The 16,881-nt window shown below is 49.7% G+C and overlaps 1 protein-coding gene across 4 annotated transcripts in view; it reads left to right on the top strand.

The window, feature by feature from the left end:
• The window catches only part of MDGA1 (MAM domain containing glycosylphosphatidylinositol anchor 1), a 431,369-nt gene that overhangs the window by 188,626 nt on the left and 225,862 nt on the right, over window positions 1-16,881 (top strand). The gene's annotated exons all lie outside the window — the stretch shown is intronic.

The following is a 16,881-nucleotide window of genomic DNA, read 5'->3' as shown; positions in this document are numbered from 1 at the left end:
AGGCAAACCTGGCACTAAGCGTGCGATTTCTCTGCAGCGCCACCCCAGGAGAGGAGACGCATTGCACAATTCCCATTCATAACTGTGGAATGGAGGACAGCACCAGTCCGCAAGAGGAACACTTGGCTTTTACTTGTCCGTTCTCTGGTCTGGTAATAAAACATAAAGGATCCTGAACAGCGGACCCCACAATATTACAGGGGTTTCCTGGGCTAAGCTCACTGTTCTGCATGGAGCCATTCTGACTGCGGATTGTAACGGCGCGCCATATGCATACTGTCAGGATCGCCATCTGTTGCCCCAGCAGTTGTCACTTTACCTCTTGTGTGCGGTTTGCTTACTGCTGATCACATGACGTCCAGCAGAGTTTCCTGCATCTCTCCATAGAACATTAAAGGGGACAGAACTATATCTGTCTCTGTGATGAGTCCCCAAAGTCCTGTGTCGCCTTTAGTTTTGCATTTTAGCTCCCCTTCACCCCTGGCAGCCATCTTTGTGGCTGGTTAGTGTCTACATCGTGATCTTCCTGCCATCTTTTCCTCTGTGACTGTACAGTCCCTGACAGAAGTTATGTCGCTTATCCATGTTATGTAAATAAAAGCTTATAACCTGACGTTAAATTCATCCATTGGTTGTATACATTATTCTTTTGAAAGCTGAAACCCTCCGAAATGTGGTTTAGGTTAAGAAAATAAATTGGCGTCAATGCAGAAATATTGAACAGTTAATGGACCCAGAATGGTCAGATTTTGGCAAGACAAAAGTTTTGTCGCCCACAGAAAGTAATGTGATATTCAAACAAATAATTAACTTAAAATACAAATATATGCTGCATAACATTGGTGAATGAAGTTGTGGTGCTGTTAGTAATATTTAATGTTTTGTGTGACTTCCATGAGCTTGAAGGACTGCATCCATGCGGTTCTACAATGATTCATACAATTTATTAATGAAGTCATCAGGAATAGCACAGAATGCAGTCTTACTTGCCTCCCAGAGCTCATCTAGATTCTTTGGTTTTGTCTTCCAAGCTTCCTCTTTCACCCTACCCCAAACATGCTCAATGATGTTCATGTCTGGTGACTGGGCTGGCCAGTCCTTGAGCACCTTGGTCTTTTTTGCCTGGAGGAACTTTTGTTGTAGAGATGGATGTATGAGATGGAGCACCATCCTGCTGCAGAATGTGACCCCCTTTATGATTTGGAATATAAGAGGTAGCTAATACTTATTGATATTTTAGGCTATTGATATTGCCTTCCACCCTGTAAATGTTTCGCACCCCCCCCCCCCCATACTGAATGTAACCCCAGACCATGATCTTTCCACCACCAAATGTAACCGTTTTCTGGGTGTATTTTGGATCCGTACGGGCCCCAGTAGGTCTCCTGCAGTATTTGCGGCGGCTGTGGTGTAATTCTACTGAAGATTCATCAGGGGAATCCACCTTCTGCCACTTTTCCAGCGTCCATCTGTTTAGCAGGCTGTGGGACTTTGTAAAACGTTTTTTTATTTGCCTTTTGTTTAGTGCTGGCTTCTGGGCACTGATTCGACCATGGAGGCCATTTCGAGACAGAATCCTACAATCTGTTCTAGTTGACACAGGGACTTGAGGTGACCAGGCCTGTTGGAGCTCTGCTGCAGTGGAAGAGGGGCTTGCTTTGGATTTTCTAACCAACAAACGTTCCTCCTGAGCAGTTGTCTTGCGGGGTCTGCCGGACCTGGGCTTGTCAAACACATCTCCAGTCTCTTCAAATCTTTTTTAATTCTTTGTACGTGACGCTGAGACACATTAAAGGTGCCAGCCACCTCTGCAGTGGATCTGGTCTTCAGCCTCTTGATAATCCAGGCTTTGGTCGCAGGGTGGATTTTTGGCATGTTGTCAGAGCTCAAGTTGCAGTTCAAGTGAAGGTCTGGGGTGCTGGGTTTCTTTTTATACACACACACTAATTAACCGATCATTTACTGAGCACCGGTGAAGATGTAGACTAGGATTGGGTGCATTATCTGACCAGGCGACAAAGCTTTTGTCTTGCCAAAATCTGACCATTCTGTGTCCATTAATTGATCAATATTTCTGCATTGATGCCAATTTATTTTCTTAACCTAAACCACATGTCGAAGGGTTTCAACTTTCAAAAGAATAATTTATACAACCAATGGATGTATTTAACGTCGGGTTATAAGCTTTTATTGACATAACATGGATAAACGACATAACTTCTGTCAGGGAGTGAAGACATTTCCCAGGAGGCAGTGCTGTATCTGACCCTCAGCTCCCACCACCTGACCGCTCCGTGCCTGCACTCTCCACCTGCAAAGCACCATCCTGAGGCTCCTATACAGTCTCATAATGGATAAATGGCTGCACACAGTTCCCCTACCTCATCACCTACCTTGTGCCATCTTGGCACTCTCCCGCAGTCAGTAATGGTGGAGCTATGTAATATAATATAATGTTGTCATGTGTTATAACAGGGCACCGTGCAACACCCGACTCCGTACTCTCTGCACAAAGTCACAATTGGAGAAATTCCATGTACCGTGGGGAGCCTGCGAATGGGGATCACAATGCCACTGTCAGGATCCAGCAATCTGTAGTCAGAAAGACTGCAGACATTTAAGTTTAGCGTATGGATAATGAGTTCCATCATGTTAACAATGCCTTATTTTATGGCCTGTGGTGTGCAGGCGATGAAGGTGGTCGGCTCTCTCTGACCCTCTCCCAGCAGGAAATCCCAGCACAATCTCATCCACAGCCGGGTGGGAAAGATGTCCATGCTCTCAGCCCCATGAAGAGCGTCATCTAACCACTCATCCACACTGGGGTCTGCATGAGCTGTGTCATACAGCCGGCATCTGCCTCTAACAGCAGCGATCAGTGCTGACTCTGATCGCTGCTGTCAATCACTGAGATCAACCTTTTGAATGGGGTGATTACCGCAGGGCATCAAAGAGATGCTGAGGCAGTCGGGGTCCTGCTGAAAGCCCCCTCTTCTTGGTACTCTTGTACAGCCCACACCATTTTTTTACACCTGCAGTACGTAGAATAAGTGATGAAAACACTGCAGGTTCCAGTCCCCTAAACAGACTGAAATGATTCCGATTCTGATCCCGGCCCATAATCCGGATCTTTAGATTTTCCTTCTGCTGCGACGACATTCTGTGAAATGATATCATCTGATAGCAGCGGTGGTGACCTTGTCAGAGCGCAGCCCCGATCTCTGACTTGTTGGCAGTTCTCGTCTAGTCATGAATATTTAATACACTTTTTATTCCTCTCTGTAAATCCTTATTGAGTTCTTCAAGACGAATGTCTCAGGTCGGTTTATTAAGTGGCCCGGATGACAATGCAAACCTCCGCTCAGTTACTTCTGAAAGCCTTGGAACGGCAGCACAATGCCAGGGTGCAGCCGCGGCTGCCGAAATCCGCTCTCATATATTGGTATAATGAAAGCTTTGGGAGATTGATTGCAGGGAAGAGTGTTGGTTGGAGCTTTTCTTTCTTCCTTGTCTATTGATTGTCCCAGATTTCATCACTAGTCCTTTTGTCCCCTCGCTCGAGTCTATTACTTATGTAGCAGGAAGGTTTTACATTCGGTGGAAGCTTTTTGATGTATTATTTTGTGATCCCCGGAGTCTGAAGTCTGTAGTGTCAGCCTTGTAAGACAATGATACAAATCTCACTTTCCAGGTTTGTAGACAAAAAGCTCAGCAGTTAGCAGAACTCGAGGATGCGGATGATGGTGCGGCACAATGTAGGACACGGGCAAACGCTGCTCATCATTGCTGCCTCCACGGAGGAGATCGGGGGAAGACACAGAGTAGAAGTTATGTGTTCTGTGCAATGTGGGCACACGGGTGATCTGCAAATCATCACACATTGTAAAACCACTTCATAAAGTTACATAGAGAGGGAAAGTGACAGGAGAAGGTGAGATCAGGAGACCTGAACGGAGGAAGAATACCGAAGGGGAAGAAGCTGGGAGACTGATGGGTGATGGAAGGGTGGAGACTGATGGGTGGTAGAAGGCTGGAGACTGATGGGAGATAGAAGACTGGAGACTGATGGGTGGTAGAAGGCTGGAGACTGATGGGTGATGGAAGGCTGGAGACTGATGGGTGATAGAAGGCTGGAGACTGATGGGTGATAGAAGTCTGGAGACTGATGGGTGGTAGAAGGCTGGAGACTGATGGGTGATAGAAGTCTGGAGACTAATGGGTGATTGAAGGCTGGAGACTAATGGGTGATTGAAGGCTGGAGACTGATGGGTGGTAGAAGGCTGGAGACTGATGGGTGATGGAAGGCTGGAGACTGATGGGTGATAGAAGGCTGGAGACTGATGGGTGATAGAAGGCTGGAGACTGATGGGTGATAGAAGGCTGGAGACTGATGGGTGGTAGAAGGCTGGAGACTGATGGGTGATAGAAGTCTGGAGACTAATGGGTGATTGAAGGATGGAAACTGATGGGTGATGGAAGGCTGGAGACTGATGGGTGGTAGAAGTCTGGAGACTGATGGGTGATAGAAGGCTGGAGACTGATGGGTGATAGAAGGCTGGAGACTGATGGGTGATGGAAGACTGGAGACTGATGGGTGGTAGAAGTCTGGAGACTGATGGGTGATAGAAGGCTGGAGACTGATGGGTGATGGAAGGCTGGAGACTGATGGGTGATAGAAGGCTGGAGACTGATGGGTGATGGAAGGCTGGAGACTGATGGGTGGTAGAAGGCTGGAGACTGATGGGTGATAGAAGGCTGGAGACTGAAGGGAGATAGAAGTCTGGAGACTGATGGGAGATAGAAGTCTGGAGACTGATGGGTGATAGAAGGCTGGAGACTGATGGGTGATGGAAGGCTGGAGACTGATGGGTGATAGAAGACTGGAGACTGATGGGTGGTAGAAGGCTGGAGACTGATGGGTGATGGAAGGCTGGAGACTGATGGGTGATAGAAGGCTGGAGACTGATGGGTGATAGAAGGCTGGAGACTGATGGGTGATAGAAGACTGGAGACTGATGGGTGGTAGAAGTCTGGAGACTGATGGGTGATAGAAGGCTGGAGACTGATGGGTGATGGAAGGCTGGAGACTGATGGGTGATAGAAGGCTGGAGACTGATGGGTGATGGAAGGCTGGAGACTGATGGGTGGTAGAAGGCTGGAGACTGATGGGTGATAGAAGGCTGGAGACTGAAGGGAGATAGAAGTCTGGAGACTGATGGGAGATAGAAGTCTGGAGACTGATGGGTGATAGAAGGCTGGAGACTGATGGGTGATGGAAGGCTGGAGACTGATGGGTGATAGAAGGCTGGAGACTGATGGGTGATGGAAGGGTGGAGACTGATGGGTGATAGAAGGCTGGAGACTGATGGGAGATAGAAGTCTGGAGACTGATGGGAGATAGAAGTCTGGAGACTGATGGGTGATGGAAGGGTGGAGACTGATGGGTGATAGAAGGCTGGAGACTGATGGGTGATAGAAGGCTGGAGACTGATGGGTGGTAGAAGGCTGGAGACTGATGGGTGATAGAAGTCTGGAGACTAATGGGTGATTGAAGGATGGAAACTGATGGGTGATGGAAGGCTGGAGACTGATGGGTGGTAGAAGTCTGGAGACTGATGGGTGATAGAAGGCTGGAGACTGATGGGTGATAGAAGGCTGGAGACTGATGGGTGATAGAAGACTGGAGACTGATGGGTGGTAGAAGTCTGGAGACTGATGGGTGATAGAAGGCTGGAGACTGATGGGTGATGGAAGGCTGGAGACTGATGGGTGATAGAAGGCTGGAGACTGATGGGTGATGGAAGGCTGGAGACTGATGGGTGGTAGAAGGCTGGAGACTGATGGGTGATAGAAGGCTGGAGACTGATGGGTGATGGAAGGCTGGAGACTGATGGGAGATAGAAGGCTGGAGACTGATGGGTGATGGAAGGCTGGAGACTGATGGGTGGTAGAAGGCTGGAGACTGATGGGTGATAGAAGGCTGGAGACTGATGGGTGATGGAAGGCTGGAGACTGATGGGAGATAGAAGGCTGGAGACTGATGGGAGATAGAAGGCTGGAGACTGATGGGTGATAGAAGGCTGGAGACTGATGGGTGATAGAAGGCTGGAGACTGATGGGAGATAGAAGGCTGGAGACTGATGGGTGATAGAAGGCTGGAGACTGATGGGTGATAGAAGGCTGGAGACTGATGGGTGGTAGAAGGCTGGAGACTGATGGGTAATAGAAGGCTGGAGACTGATGGGTGGTAGAAGGCTGGAGACTGATGGGTGATAGAAGTCTGGAGACTGATGGGTGATAGAAGGCTGGAGACTGATGGGTGGTAGAAGGCTGGAGACTGATGGGTAATAGAAGGCTGGAGACTGATGGGTGATAGAAGGCTGGAGACTGATGGGTAATAGAAGGCTGGAGACTGATGGGTGATAGAAGGCTGGAGACTGATGGGTGGTAGAAGTCTGGAGACTGATGGGTGATGGAAGGCTGGAGACTGATGGGAGATAGAAGGCTGGAGACTGATGGGAGATAGAAGGCTGGAGACTGATGGGAGATAGAAGGCTGGAGACTGATGGGTGATAGAAGGCTGGAGACTGATGGGTGATAGAAGGCTGGAGACTGATGGGAGATAGAAGACTGGAGACTGATGGGTGATAGAAGGCTGGAGACTGATGGGTGATAGAAGGCTGGAGACTGATGGGAGATAGAAGTCTGGAAACTAATGGGTGATAGAAGGCTGGAGACTGATGGGTGATGGAAGGCTGGAGACTGATGGGTGATAGAAGGCTGGAGACTGATGGGTGGTAGAAGTCTGGAGACTGATGGGTGATAGAAGGCTGGAGACTGATGGGAGATAGAAGTCTGGAGACTGATGGGAGATAGAAGGCTGGAGACTGATTGGTGATGGAAGGTTGGAGACTGATGGGTGGTAGAAGTCTGGAGACTGATGGAAGATAGAAGGCTGGAGTCTGATGGGTGATAGAAGGCTGGAGACTGATGGGTGATAGAAGGCTGGAGTCTGATGGGTGATAGAAGGCTGGAGACTGATGGGTGATAGAAGGCTGGTGACTGATGGGAGATGGGAGAAGTCTGGAGACTGATGGAAGATAGAAGGCTGGAGACTGATGGGTAATAGAAAGCTGGAGACTGATGGAAGATAGAAGGCTGGAGACTGATGGGAGATAGAAGTCTGGTGACTGATGGGTGATAGAAGGCTGGAGACTGATTGGAGATAGAAGGCTGGAGACTGATGGGAGATAGAAGGCTGGAGACTAATGGGTGATAGAAGGCTGGAGACTGATGGGAGATAGAAGTCTGGAGACTGATGGGTGATGGAAGGCTGGAGACTGATGGGAGATAGAAGGCTGGAGACTGATGGGAGATAGAAGGCTGGAGACTGATGGGAGATAGAAGGCTGGAGACTGATGGGTGATAGAAGGCTGGAGACTGATGGGAGATAGAAGGCTGGAGACTGATGGGAGATAGAAGGCTGGAGACTGATGGGTGATAGAAGGCTGGAGACTGATGGAAGATAGAAGGCTGGAGACTGATGGGTGATAAAAGGCTGGAGACTGATTGGTGATGGAAGGCTGGAGACTGATGGGTGATAGAAGAAGGCTGGAGACTGATGGGTGGTAGAAGGCTGGAGACTGATGGGAGATAGAAGGCTGGAGACTGATGGGAGATAGAAGGCTGGAGACTGATGGGAGATAGAAGTCTGGAGACTGATGGGTGATAAAAGGCTGGAGACTGATGGGAGATAGAAGGCTGGAGACTGATGGGTGATAGAAGGCTGGAGACTGATGGGAGATAGAAGACTGGAGACTGATGGGTGATAGAAGACTGGAGACTGATGGGTGATAGAAGGCTGGAGACTGATGGGTGATAGAAGGCTGGAGACTGATGGGAGATAGAAGACTGGAGACTGATGGGTGATAGAAGGCTGGAGACTGATGGGTGATAGAAGGCTGGAGACTGATGGGTGATAGAAGGCTGGAGACTGATGGGAGATAGAAGTCTGGAGACTGATGGGTGATGGAAGGCTGGAGACTGATGGGTGATAGAAGGCTGGAGACTGATGGGAGATAGAAGTCTGGAGACTGATGGGAGATAGAAGGCTGGAGACTGATGGGTGATAGAAGACTGGAGACTGATGGGAGATTGAAGGCTGGAGACTGATGGGTGATAGAAGGCTGGAGACTGATGGGTGATAGAAGACTGGAGACTGATGGGAGATTGAAGGCTGGAGACTGATGGGTGATAGAAGGCTGGAGACTGATGGGTGATAGAAGGCTGGAGACTGATGGGAGATAGAAGTCTGGAGACTGATGGGTGATGGAAGGCTGGAGACTGATGGGTGATAGAAGGCTGGAGACTGATGGGAGATAGAAGTCTGGAGACTGATGGGAGATAGAAGGCTGGAGACTGATGGGTGATCGAAGGCTGGAGACTGATGGGTGATAGAAGGCTGGAGACTGATGGGTGATAGAAGGCTGGAGACTGATGGGAGATCGAAGGCTGGAGACTGATGGGTGATAGAAGGCTGGAGACTGATGGGTGATAGAAGGCTGGAGACTGATGGGAGATAGAAGACTGGAGACTGATGGGAGATAGAAGGCTGGAGACTGATGGGAGATAGAAGGCTGGAGACTGATGGGAGATCGAAGGCTGGAGACTGATGGGTGATAGAAGGCTGGAGACTGATGGGTGATAGAAGGCTGGAGACTGATGGGAGATAGAAGACTGGAGACTGATGGGAGATTGAAGGCTGGAGACTGATGGGAGATAGAAGGCTGGAGACTGATGGGTGATAAAAGGCTGGAGACTGATGGGAGATAGAAGACTGGAGACTGATGGGTGATAGAAGGCTGGAGACTGATGGGAGATAGAAGACTGGAGACTGATGGGTGATAGAAGGCTGGAGACTGATGGGAGATAGAAGGCTGGTGACTGATGGGAGATAGAAGGCTGGAGACTGATGGGAGATAGAAGACTGGAGACTGATGGGTGATAGAAGGCTGGAGACTGATGGGAGATAGAAGGCTGGTGACTGATGGGAGATAGAAGGCTGGAGACTGATGGGTGATAGAAGGCTGGTGACTGATGGGAGATAGAAGGCTGGAGACTGATGGGTGATAGAAGGCTGGTGACTGATGGGAGATAGAAGGCTGGAGACTGATGGGAGATAGAAGACTGGAGACTGATGGGTGATAGAAGGCTGGAGACTGATGGGAGATAGAAGGCTGGTGACTGATGGGAGATAGAAGGCTGGAGACTGATGGGTGATAGAAGGCTGGTGACTGATGGGAGATAGAAGACTGGAGACTGATGGGTGATAGAAGGCTGGTGACTGATGGGAGATAGAAGGCTGGAGACTGATGGGAGATAGAAGACTGGAGACTGATGGGTGATAGAAGTCTGGAGACTGATGGGTGATAGAAGGCTGGAGACTGATGGGTGATAGAAGGCTGGAGACTGATGGGTGATAGAAGGCTGGAGACTGATGGGAGATAGAAGACTGGAGACTGATGGGTGATAGAAGGCTGGAGACTGATGGGAGATAGAAGGCTGGTGACTGATGGGAGATAGAAGGCTGGAGACTGATGGGAGATAGAAGGCTGGTGACTGATGGGAGATAGAAGGCTGGTGACTGATGGGAGATAGAAGACTGGAGACTGATGGGAGATAGAAGGCTGGTGACTGATGGGAGATAGAAGGCTGGTGACTGATGGGTGATAGAAGACTGGAGACTGATGGGTGATAGAAGGCTGGAGACTGATGGGTGATAAAAGGCTGGAGACTGATGGGTGATAAAAGGCTGGAGACTGATGGGTGATAGAAGTCTGGAGACTGATGGGTGATAGAAGACTGGAGACTGATGGGAGATAGAAGGCTGGAGACTGATGGGAGATAGAAGGCTGGAGACTGATGGGAGATAGAAGGCTGGATACTGATGGGTGATAGAAGGCTGGAGACTGATGGGTGATAGAAGTCTGGAGACCGATGGGAGATAGAAGGCTGGAGACTGATGGGAGATAGAAGGCTGGATACTGATGGGTGATAGAAGGCTGGAGACTGATGGGTGATAGAAGGCTGGTGACTGATGGGAGATAGAAGACTGGAGACTGATGGGTGATAGAAGGCTGGAGACTGAAGGGTGATAGAAGGCTGGAGACTGATGGGTGATAGAAGTCTGGAGACTGATGGGAGATAGAAGGCTGGAGACTGATGGGTGATAGAAGTCTGGAGACTGATGGGTGATAGAAGGCTGGAGACTGATGGGTGATAGAAGGCTGGAGACTGAAGGGTGATAGAAGGCTGGAGACTGATGGGTGATAGAAGTCTGGAGACTGATGGGAGATAGAAGGCTGGAGACTGATGGGTGATAGAAGGCTGGAGACTGATGGGTGATAGAAGGCTGGAGACTGATGGGAGATAGAAGGCTGGAGACTGATGGGAGATAGAAGGCTGGAGACTGATGGGAGATAGAAGACTGGAGACTGATGGGAGATAGAAGGCTGGTGACTGATGGGTGATAGAAGAAGTCTGGAGACTGATGGGTGATAGAAGGCTGGAGACTGATGGGAGATAGAAGGCTGGAGACTGATGGGAGATAGAAGGCTGGAGACTGATGGGAGATAGAAGGCTGGAGACTGATGGGTGATAGAAGACTGGAGACTGATGGGTGATAGAAGACTGGAGACTGATGGGTGATAGAAGTCTGGAGACTGTTGGGTGATAGAAGGCTGGAGACTGATGGGAGATAGAAGGCTGGAGACTGATGGGAGATAGAAGGCTGGAGACTGATGGGTGATAGAAGACTGGAGACTGATGGGTGATAGAAGTCTGGAGACTGATGGGTGATAGAAGACTGGAGACTGATGGGTGATAGAAGGCTGGAGACTGATGGGAGATAGAAGGCTGGAGACTGATGGGAGATAGAAGACTGGAGACTGATGGGTGATAGAAGACTGGAGACTGATGGGTGATAGAAGGCTGGAGACTGATGGGTGATAGAAGGCTGGTGACTGATGGGAGATAGAAGGCTGGAGACTGATGGGAGATAGAAGGCTAGTGACTGATGGGAGATAGAAGGCTGGAGACTGATGGGTGATAGAAGGCTGGAGACTGATGGGTGATAGAAGGCTGGTGACTGATGGGAGATAGAAGACTGGAGACTGATGGGAGATAGAAGGCTGGTGACTGATGGGAGATAGAAGGCTGGAGACTGATGGGTGATAAAAGGCTGGAGACTGATGGGAGATAGAAGGCTGGAGACTGATGGGTGATAGAAGGCTGGAGACTGATGGGTGATAGAAGTCTGGAGACTGATGGGAGATAGAAGGCTGGAGACTGATGGGTGATAGAAGGCTGGAGACTGATGGGTGATAGAAGGCTGGAGACTGATGGGAGATAGAAGGCTGGAGACTGATGGGTGATAGAAGACTGGAGACTGATGGGAGATAGAAGGCTGGAGACTGATGGGTGATAGAAGTCTGGAGACTGATGGGTGATAGAAGGCTGGAGACTGAAGGGTGAGAGAAGGCTGGAGACTGATGGGTGATAGAAGTCTGGAGACTGATGGGAGATAGAAGGCTGGAGACTGATGGGTGTTAGAAGTCTGGAGACTGATGGGTGATAGAAGGCTGGAGACTGATGGGTGATAGAAGGCTGGAGACTGAAGGGTGATAGAAGGCTGGAGACTGATGGGTGGTAGAAGTCTGGAGACTGATGGGTGATAGAAGACTGGAGACTGATGGGTGATAGAAGGCTGGAGACTGATGGGAGATAGAAGGCTGGAGACTGATGGGTGATAGAAGGCTGGAGACTGATGGGTGATAGAAGGCTGGAGACTGATGGGAGATAGAAGGCTGGAGACTGATGGGTGATAGAAGGCTGGAGACTGATGGGTGATAGAAGGCTGGAGACTGATGGGAGATAGAAGGCTGGAGACTGATGGGTGATAGAAGGCTGGAGACTGATGGGTGATAGAAGGCTGGAGACTGATGGGAGATAGAAGGCTGGAGACTGATGGGAGATAGAAGGCTGGAGACTGATGGGTGATAGAAGGCTGGAGACTGATGGGTGATAGAAGGCTGGAGACTGATGGGTGATAGAAGACTGGAGACTGATGGGTGATAGAAGGCTGGTGACTGATGGGTGATAGAAGAAGTCTGGAGACTGATGGGTGATAGAAGGCTGGAGACTGATGGGAGATAAAAGGCTGGAGACTGATGGGAGATAGAAGGCTGGAGACTGATGGGAGATAGAAGGCTGGAGACTGATGGGAGATAGAAGGCTGGAGACTGATGGGTGATAGAAGGCTGGAGACTGATGGGTGATAGAAGGCTGGAGACTGATGGGAGATAGAAGGCTGGAGACTGATGGGAGATAGAAGGCTGGAGACTGATGGGAGATAGAAGGCTGGTGACTGATGGGTGATAGAAGAAGTCTGGAGACTGATGGGTGATAGAAGGCTGGAGACTGATGGGAGATAGAAGGCTGGTGACTGATGGGTGATAGAAGAAGTCTGGAGACTGATGGGTGATAGAAGGCTGGAGACTGATGGGAGATAGAAGGCTGGAGACTGATGGGAGATAGAAGGCTGGAGACTGATGGGAGATAGAAGGCTGGAGACTGATGGGAGATAGAAGGCTGGAGACTGATGGGTGATAGAAGGCTGGAGACTGATGGGAGATAGAAGGCTGGAGACTGATGGGAGATAGAAGGCTGGAGACTGATGGGTGATAGAAGGCTGGAGACTGATGGGTGATAGAAGGCTGGAGACTGATGGGTGATAGAAGACTGGAGACTGATGGGTGATAGAAGTCTGGAGACTGATGGGAGATAGAAGGCTGGAGACTGATGGGAGATAGAAGGCTGGAGACTGATGGGTGATAGAAGGCTGGAGACTGATGGGTGATAGAAGGCTGGAGACTGATGGGTGATAGAAGGCTGGAGACTGATGGGTGATAGAAGTCTGGAGACTGATGGGAGATAGAAGGCTGGAGACTGATGGGATATAGAAGGCTGGAGACTGATGGGAGATAGAAGGCTGGAGACTGATGGGAGATAGAAGGCTGGAGACTGATGGGTGATAGAAGACTGGAGACTGATGGGTGATAGAAGGCTGGAGACTGATGGGTGATAGAAGGCTGGAGACTGATGGGTGATAGAAGTCTGGAGACTGATGGGAGATAAAAGGCTGGAGACTGATGGGTGATAGAAGTCTGGAGACTGATGGGAGATAGAAGGCTGGAGACTGATGGGTGATAGAAGGCTGGAGACTGATGGGAGATAGAAGTCTGGAGACTGATGGGTGATAGAAGGCTGGAGACTGATGGGAGATAGAAGGCTGGAGACTGATGGGAGATAGAAGGCTGGAGACTGATGGGTGATAGAAGGCTGGAGACTGATGGGAGATAGAAGGCTGGAGACTGATGGGTGATAGAAGGCTGGAGACTGATGGGAGATAGAAGGCTGGAGACTGATGGGAGATAGAAGGCTGGAGACTGATGGGTGATAGAAGGCTGGAGACTGATGGGTGATAGAAGTCTGGAGACTGATGGGTGATAGAAGGCTGGAGACTGATGGGAGATAGAAGGCTGGAGACTGATGGGTGATAGAAGTCTGGAGACTGATGGGTGATAGAAGGCTGGAGACTGATGGGTGATAGAAGGCTGGAGACTGATGGGTGATAGAAGTCTGGAGACTGATGGGTGATAGAAGGCTGGAGACTGATGGGTGATAGAAGGCTGGAGACTGATGGGTGATAGAAGGCTGGAGACTGATTGGAGATAGAAGGCTGGAGACTGATGGGAGATAGAAGGCTGGAGACTGATGGGTGATAGAAGGCTGGAGACTGATGGGTGATAGAAGACTGGAGACTGATGGGTGATAGAAGGCTGGAGACTGATTGGAGATAGAAGGCTGATGGGTGATAGAAGGCTGGAGACTGATGGGTGATAGAAGGCTGGAGACTGATGGGTGATAGAAGGCTGGAGACTGATGGGAGATAGAAGGCTGGAGACTGATGGGAGATAGAAGGCTGGAGACTGTTGGGTGATAGAAGGCTGGTGTCTGATGGGAGATAGAAGACTGGAGACTGATGGGAGATAGAAGGCTGGAGACTGATGGGTGATAGAAGGCTGGTGACTGATGGGAGATAGAAGGCTGGAGACTGATGGGTGATAGAAGGCTGGAGACTGATGGGAGATAGAAGACTGGAGACTGATGGGAGATAGAAGGCTGGAGACTGAAGGGTGATAGAAGGCTGGAGACTGATGGGTGATAGAAGGCTGGAGACTGATGGGTGATAGAAGGCTGGAGACTGATGGGTGATAGAAGGCTGGAGACTGATGGGTGATAGAAGGCTGGAGACTGATGGGAGATAGAAGTCTGGAGACTGATGGGTGATAGAAGGCTGGAGACTGATGGGTGATAGAAGGCTGGAGACTGATGGGTGATAGAAGGCTGGAGACTGATGGGTGATAGAAGGCTGGAGACTGATGGGAGATAGAAGGCTGGAGACTGATGGGAGATAGAAGGCTGGATACTGATGGGAGATAGAAGGCTGGAGACTGAAGGGTGATAGAAGGCTGGAGACTGATGGGTGATAGAAGGCTGGAGACTGATGGGTGATAGAAGGCTGGAGACTGATGGGTGATAGAAGGCTGGTGACTGATGGGAGATAGAAGACTGGAGACTGATGGGAGATAGAAGGCTGGAGACTGATGGGTGATAGAAGGCTGGAGACTGATGGGTGATAGAAGGCTGGAGACTGATGGGTGATAGAAGACTGGAGACTGATGGGTGATAGAAGGCTGGAGACTGATTGGAGATAGAAGGCTGGAGACTGATGGGAGATAGAAGGCTGGAGACTGATGGGTGATAGAAGGCTGGAGACTGATGGGTGATAGAAGTCTAGAGACTGATGGGAGATAGAAGGCTGGAGACTGATGGGAGATAGAAGGCTGGAGACTGATGGGAGATAGAAGGCTGGAGACTGATGGGAGATAGAAGGCTGGAGACTGATGGGAGATAGAAGGCTGGAGACTGATGGGTGATAAAAGGCTGGAGACTGATGGGTGATAGAAGGCTGGTGACTGATGGGAGATAGAAGGCTGGAGACTGATGGGTGATAGAAGGCTGGAGACTGATGGGTGATAGAAGTCTGGTGACTGATGGGTGATAGAAGGCTGGAGACTGATGGGAGATAGAAGGCTGGAGACTGATGGGAGATAGAAGGCTGGAGACTGATGGGAGATAGAAGGCTGGTGACTGATGGGAGATAGAAGGCTGGAGACTGATGGGAGATAGAAGACTGGAGACTGATGGGTGATGGAAGGCTGGTGACTGATGGGAGATAGAAGGCTGGAGACTGATGGGAGATAGAAGACTGGAGACTGATGGGAGATAGAAGACTGGAGACTGATGGGTGATAGAAGGCTGGAGACTGATGGGAGATAGAAGTCTGGAGACTGATGGGTGATAGAAGGCTGGAGACTGATGGGTGATAGAAGGCTGGAGACTGATGGGTGATAGAAGGCTGGAGACTGATGGGTGATAGAAGGCTGGAGACTGATGGGAGATAGAAGGCTGGAGACTGATGGGAGATAGAAGGCTGGATACTGATGGGAGATAGAAGGCTGGAGACTGAAGGGTGATAGAAGGCTGGAGACTGATGGGTGATAGAAGGCTGGAGACTGATGGGTGATAGAAGGCTGGAGACTGATGGGTGATAGAAGGCTGGTGACTGATGGGAGATAGAAGACTGGAGACTGATGGGAGATAGAAGGCTGGAGACTGATGGGTGATAGAAGGCTGGAGACTGATGGGTGATAGAAGGCTGGAGACTGATGGGTGATAGAAGACTGGAGACTGATGGGTGATAGAAGGCTGGAGACTGATTGGAGATAGAAGGCTGGAGACTGATGGGAGATAGAAGGCTGGAGACTGATGGGTGATAGAAGGCTGGAGACTGATGGGTGATAGAAGTCTAGAGACTGATGGGAGATAGAAGGCTGGAGACTGATGGGAGATAGAAGGCTGGAGACTGATGGGAGATAGAAGGCTGGAGACTGATGGGAGATAGAAGGCTGGAGACTGATGGGAGATAGAAGGCTGGAGACTGATGGGTGATAAAAGGCTGGAGACTGATGGGTGATAGAAGGCTGGTGACTGATGGGAGATAGAAGGCTGGAGACTGATGGGTGATAGAAGGCTGGAGACTGATGGGTGATAGAAGTCTGGTGACTGATGGGTGATAGAAGGCTGGAGACTGATGGGAGATAGAAGGCTGGAGACTGATGGGAGATAGAAGGCTGGAGACTGATGGGAGATAGAAGGCTGGTGACTGATGGGAGATAGAAGGCTGGAGACTGATGGGAGATAGAAGACTGGAGACTGATGGGTGATGGAAGGCTGGTGACTGATGGGAGATAGAAGGCTGGAGACTGATGGGAGATAGAAGACTGGAGACTGATGGGAGATAGAAGGCTGGAGACTGATGGGTGATAGAAGGCTGGAGACTGATGGGTGATAGAAGGCTGGAGACTGATGGGTGATAGAAGGCTGGAGACTGATGGTTGAATATTGGGTACTGATCAGTGGAAAATTATGTCCTTAAAGGGGTTGTTGTTTGGCATATAACTTTGATGACTTCAGACACCCACTGATTAGCTGATATTAACTGTTTGCTGGATGTACAGTGGTATGTAAAAGTTTGTGCACCCCTGGTCAAAATTACTGTTATTGTGAACAGTTAAGCAAGTTGAAGATGAAATGATCTAAAGGCCTGAAGTTACAGATAACACATATACCCTTGAAGATTTGTGTTCGCAGATAACTTTGACCAAGGTGCCAGACCTAAATTACCCATGTTAGAGT

This window comes from Ranitomeya variabilis, chromosome 2 (genome assembly GCF_051348905.1).
Source record: "Ranitomeya variabilis isolate aRanVar5 chromosome 2, aRanVar5.hap1, whole genome shotgun sequence".
NCBI classification, from domain to species: domain Eukaryota; kingdom Metazoa; phylum Chordata; class Amphibia; order Anura; family Dendrobatidae; genus Ranitomeya; species Ranitomeya variabilis.
The sequence above is the reverse complement of the archived record's forward strand: the minus strand, read 5'-3'. Positions and strand labels throughout refer to the sequence as shown.